Source organism: Rhinopithecus roxellana, chromosome 15 (assembly GCF_007565055.1).
Source record: "Rhinopithecus roxellana isolate Shanxi Qingling chromosome 15, ASM756505v1, whole genome shotgun sequence".
NCBI classification, from domain to species: Eukaryota; Metazoa; Chordata; class Mammalia; order Primates; family Cercopithecidae; genus Rhinopithecus; species Rhinopithecus roxellana.
In genome coordinates, this window is record NC_044563.1 from 6,181,344 (window position 1) to 6,187,343 (window position 6,000).

Consider the following 6,000-nt stretch of genomic DNA (forward strand, 5'->3'; position numbering starts at 1 on the left):
GCTACTCAGGAGGCTGAGGCAGGAGAATCGCTTGAACCTGGGAGGCAGAGGTTGCAGTGAGCCGAGATGGCGCCACTGCACTGCACTCCAGCCTGGGCAACAGACTGAGACTCCGTCTCAAAAAAAAAAAAAAAAAAAACCATCCTCATCCAGCTTCAAGGCGCCAGCCTCTCCCTACTGCCTTCGCACATCCAAGAAATACAGAGAGGGAACCTGAGGCCCAGTGATGGGCCAAGTGCGTGTGTCAGGCTGGGGCAGAGCTGACACGAGGCCCCGTCTCTCCTCCAGGCGAGAAGAAGGGAAAGTGTGCTCTGGTCACTGAGCACAGCAGGCTCAAAAGAAGGAATGAGAGAGAGAGGTGTAGGGTGCCCAGTGATGGGCCCAGTAGGGAGATGGGGCCTGGCGTGGCCCCATTCTGAAGCTGCCCCTCCCACCCCCAGTGGGAGCAGCCAGGTTCGTGTGTGACCCCTTGACTGGCAGACACGCAGAACAGGGCTGTCCTGGAGATGAGCCAGATGTGACCCACACCCCCATACCAGGCAGCATTCTGAGCACTGGGTCACAGACCTGAGGTTCCCAGTCATTAGGTCAGGTAAACAGACTGCAGTGAGGGTGACAGCGTGTTACTGACCACGTAGCTTCCAAAGGCCGTGGTGTCAGCCAGGTTCAGAGGGGTCCTGTTGAGAGAGGCTGACCTTGGACTCTGGCCTCCAGAAGCTGCAAAGGACTGGCCTCTTTCCCTCCTCCAGCTTCAGCTACCCCCAGACCAAGGCACTAGACGGCCCAGCTCCTACAGCCACAGCACCCTGGGGCTGTCTGCAGGGAAACTCACCCCAAGATTCCATGCATTCATTCACTCACTCATTCATTCATTTATGCTGTGTTTGCTGAGCCTCCGCTCTGTACCATGATCTACACGTGGCACACCTTGAGCAGAGGGAATTCCCTCTCCTTTCCCTCAGGTTGTCCCAGTCTGACCAGGGAGACAGACGACAGACAGACACAACACACACACACACTATGGTTGGGGCTTTGATGAGTACAACGTAGGGGATGGAGCACACAGAGAAGTGTGTGTGTGTGTGTGTGTGTGTGTGTGTGTGTGTCCTCCTGGGGTCGGGGGAGGTTGCAGGTGCAGCAGAGAAGACTTCTGGGAGGAAGTGTCCTTTCAGCTGAGTTTTGAGGGAGAAAGAAGACTCGGGCCACAGTGGTGAGGAAGGGTCCTGCGGCCTTCAACACGGCCTCAGCAGCTTTGAAGTAGAGCCCCCCTCCCACGTCCTTCACTCCCACCTTAGTCGCTCACAACAGCCTTCTTACCTGGGCTGAGAGCTGAGGCCACAGGCATGGCCCACAACCTCACACTAACTCGTTCACAACTAGAACAGCACGACTTTAACAAGACACTCATGATGGTTTATGTGGTTTTTTTTTTAATGTTTTTATTTTTATTTTTATTTTTTTTTAGATGGAGTCTCGCTCTGTCGCCCAGGCCTGGAGTGCAGTGGTGCGATCTTGGCTCACTGAAAGGTCCGCCTCCCGGGTTCACACCATCCTCCTGCCTCAGCCTCCCCAGTAGCTGGGACTATAGGCACCCGCCACCGCGCCCGGTTAATTTTTTGTATTTTAGTAGAGACAGGGTTTCACCATGTTCGCCAGGATGGTCTCGAACTCCTGACCTCGTGATCCGCCCGCCTCGGCCTCCCACAGTGCTGGGATTACAGGCGTGAGCCACCGCGCCCAGACTGCCTGTGGCTATTTTGAGTTATTTGTGTATCTCGAGTCAGGGTCTCATTCTGTTGCCTAGACTGGAGTGCAGCGGCATGATCATGGCTCACTGCAGCTTCAACCTCCAGGGCTCAGGTGATCCTCCCACCTCAGCCTCCTGAGAAGCTGGGACCACAGGCATGTGCCACCATGCCTGGGTAATTTTTGTATTTTCTGTAGAGATGGGATTTTGGCATATTACCCAGGGTGGACTGATGATGTTTTTAAAAGAAGATAGGCTGGCACGGTGGCTCACGCCTGTAATCCCAGCACTCTGAGAGGCTGAGGCGGGCGGATCATGAGGTCAGGAGATTGAGACCATCCTGGTTAACACGGTGAAACCCTGTCTCTACTAAAAATACAAAAATTAGCCGAGTGTGGTGGCGTGTGTCTTTAGTCCCAGCTACTCGGGAGGCTGAGGCAGGAGAATCACTTGAACCTGGGAGGCGGAGAGGAGCTGAGATCGTACCACTGCACTCCAGCCTGGGCGACAGAATGAGACTCTGTCTAAAAATAAATAAATAAATAAATAATAAAAGAAGATAAAGAGGAGTTTTTGGTGGAGTTGTAGAATTCAGGGTCTGGGATCACACAGACCTAGGTTTGAGCATAGATTCAGCCACTTATCAGCTGAAACGTTTGTCTTTCTGAGCCTCCGTTTCTTCATCTGTGAAATGGGTGCTCGTGAAGTTCTGGCAAGGCTGCAGTGAGGTGACTCGTTGGATGTGTCCAGCATAGTGCCTGGCCTTGGGTCAGCTCTCCATAAGGCCCTGATCTTGGCTGTTAGAGAGGTTCCTGAGACGGAGACTGGGCCAGGCACTTGCTGTTTGGAGAAGGGGAGGAGACATTATTCTCCCTTCTCCAAGAGAACATTCCTTCCTCAACTGTTTCTCACACTCTGAGCTCCAGCATGTACCTGCTGCTTCCCCAGCCTCCATCCAGCCCCTGCTGCCAAGGAGAGGAAGAAAGGATGGCCACCATCAGCAGGGCTGGGGACAATAGGGCCTGCGTTCCCCCGTCAGGGTCATTCACTACTTCTGACTCCTGGAGTCCATTACCCCATCTTTGGAAAGGTCACCTCCCCATTCTCAGTTCGTGTGGCTCAGGGAGGACGGGCCTTTCCTGACTCCAGCCTACTGCACGGCTGGCCGATGAGAGAGCGCACCCCCCAGGCACTGCGACTGGTCAGGGATGAACATACCACCAAGCCTGTCCAGTGAGACGCAGCCTGAGGACTTCAGCTGGGACCCTGAGGTAAGGTGACCTCTCTCTTCACTGGGGTAGCCTCGTGGGCAGGACGTGAGCATGACGCTTCAGGCTTCCATCTTGCTGTCACAGGGGAGAAGCTGCCAGGGAGGAAGCTGGACCACCAGATGTGCTTCTGCAGCCCACGTGCCTCAACCTGCAGCCCAGAGAAAGCCTCCGGGCCTCTGCCAACCTGCCCCGGTGCAGCATGAGTCCAGCCTGGGCAAGGGGGTTCGGAGGCTTGAGCTCAGGCCCCAGGCCAGCCCCAGCACTGATCTGCTGCATGACCCAGGGCCAAGCACTGCCCTATTCTGAACTTCTGTCAACAGCAGGCCCTGTCCCTGCCCTGTGGGGTGCACAGGGCTGACAAGGCCCAGGCAAGGAGACAAGGTGGACAGGTGAGGGCCATGGCAGTCCCCTACCCCACAGGGCAGCAGCCCCAGGAGAGGGAGGGGAGGCAGCCTGGCCCACCCTGCTCCCTTCACCCTGCCATGCTGGCCCCTGACCGGCGTCCTGGTCTCCCACGGGGCACCGATCCCCAGCCAGGGAGAAACAGACGAGCTGGAAGCTTCACACTTTCTGAATCCGCACCCCACCACCTCCTGGCTGTGTGCTTCGGGGCAGATGACATCACCTCTTTGAGCTTCACTTTCCTCATCTGCTACCAAGAAACGGAAAGAGCACCCGGCGACCATCGCCACAGGCGCTGGGCTTGTGTGTCCCCAATGTCGCCAGTGGTTTATCTCCACGTCCCTGTGAGAGACGCCACCACTGCCTGTTCCAAATGAGGAAACAGGAAAATGAGACTCAGGCACATGAAGTAACCAAAAAACCACAAACCCACAGAACTGGGAGAGCCGGGCTCGCAGCCCCAGCTTTCCTGTTCTAAAGCCAGTCCTGCCTCAGCCTCCTGGGGCCTGGCACCCGGTAAGTGCTTGGCACAGGGGCCTGGCACCAGTGAGTGCTTGGCAAATGCTGACTATGATCCTAGAAGGACATTTCTTGGGGTAGGAGGCCCTGGCTGCTTGTTTAGCTGCCCCACACCTGGTGCCCCTTCTGCAATGTGGAATTCCCCACTGAGGGGGTCTTGCTGAGCGCGGGGCCCAGAGCCTGTTCCTCCATTCCCCAGCCTCTAGAGCTCAGGCCTAGAGGCCCAACTGCTTTGCCTGAACACCTGTCTCATCAAGGTTCAGCTGGGAAAGTGGCATTTCAAACAGGAAAGGACTGAACACGGGGAATTTGAGGCTTGCAAAACCATCCAAAGAGCTGACCGGCAGCCACACCTGGTCCAGAAGTTAGGACTTATAGCCGGGCATGGTGGCGCACACCTGTGGTCCCAGCTACTCAGGAGGCTGGGGCAGGAGGACTGCTTGAGCCTGGGAGGTCGAGGTTGCAATGAGCCATGACTGCACCACTGCACTCCAGCCTGGGTGACAGAGAGAGACACTGTCCTAAGAAAAAGAAAGAAAAGAAACCAGGACTGGAGGAATTGCAGGAGTGTGCACCACCAGGGGGCCGGTCAGCCCCAGGAGACCACCAGAAGTTACTGGCAAAGTGTGACATCTGGCAAAGCCCACCCCTGCCTGCCACCGCGCCTCCCCACAGCCTTCCAGGTGTCAGGCAAATGCCCATGACTGACAGGTTGTGACCCAGAACCCTGCTGCAGGGGCTTCGAGAACACGTAGCTGTCAGGCTTCCAACCCCTGCAGCCCCCGGCAGCCACAGAGCAGGGAAAATGGTGCTGAGTGTCCAAGGCCCTCAGCCCTAAGAGGACTGCAAAGTGCCCTGCACTGACCTGGCACACGGGTGCCCCCGGTGTAGCACCGCCTCCTGCTCCTCATGCGTGTGGTCCTGGGCAGGTTGCCACATTTCTCTGTGCCTGCCTCTTTGTCTGCAAAGTCAAGATAATAATACCCCCCACCCCACAGGGCTAACGTGAGGATTCTTTGTGATAATCCGTGTAGAAAGTTTGGCGCAGGAGCCTGGCACCCAGTGAGAGCTCAACAAATGCTGGCTGCTATGATCCTAGAGGACATTTCTTGGGGTAGGAGCCCTTGGCTGCTTGTTTAGCTGCCCTGCATCTGGCGCCCCTTCTGTAATGAGGAATTCCCCACTGAGGGGGTCGTGTTGAGCACGGGGACCAGAGCCTTGTCCCTCCATTTCCCAGCCTCTAGAGCTCAGGCCTATAGATTCTTCCACAAAGAATCAGGGCCCATTGGGACCTCTTCCCAGTGGCTATGGCCGCAGCATCCCACAGTGGCACTGTCACCTGATGATGACATCCACAATGTCAGCAGTGGTTATAGCAGCCCCTAGACCAGCCTATTCCTGGGGGAACCCAGGTTGTGGGGCAGCTTCCTGCCTCCTTGAGCTCTTCCTTCTTTCCAAGCCAGGTTTCCGAGCCTTCCCAGGAGTCTAAGAAAACCCTTCCAATAAATTATTTTGCTTCTTAAGTTAACGTTGGGTCGGTACTTTGTCTGCAGCCTTGGGGCTGTGACATGAGACTATGCTTCTCACAACAATTCTGGGGAAAGATGTGGGAGTGAACGAAGGTGAGCCAGGACACATCCATGAACAGGAAAATATGTAGCCACTGAAGGTGGTATTTTCTTTTTTCCTCTTTTTTTTGAGATAGAGTCTTGATTTGTCACCCAGGCTGAAGTGCAGTGGTGCGATCTCGGCTCACTGCAAACTTCGCCTCCCGGGATCAAGCGATTCTCCTGCCTCAGCCTCCTGAGTAGCTGGGATTACAGACATGCGCCACCACGCCCAGCTCATTTTTGTATTTTTAGTAGAGACGGGGTTTCACCGTGTGGGCCAGGCTGGTCTTAAACTCCTGACCTCAAGTTATCTGCCTGCCTTGGCCTCCCAAATTGCTGGGATTAAAGGCGTGAGCAACTGCGCCTGGCCTGAAGGTGTTATTTTCAAAGAACATTTGCAATGACTTGGGGGGGATGGGGGCAGTAGCTTATGATACCTGATGCCCCAGCT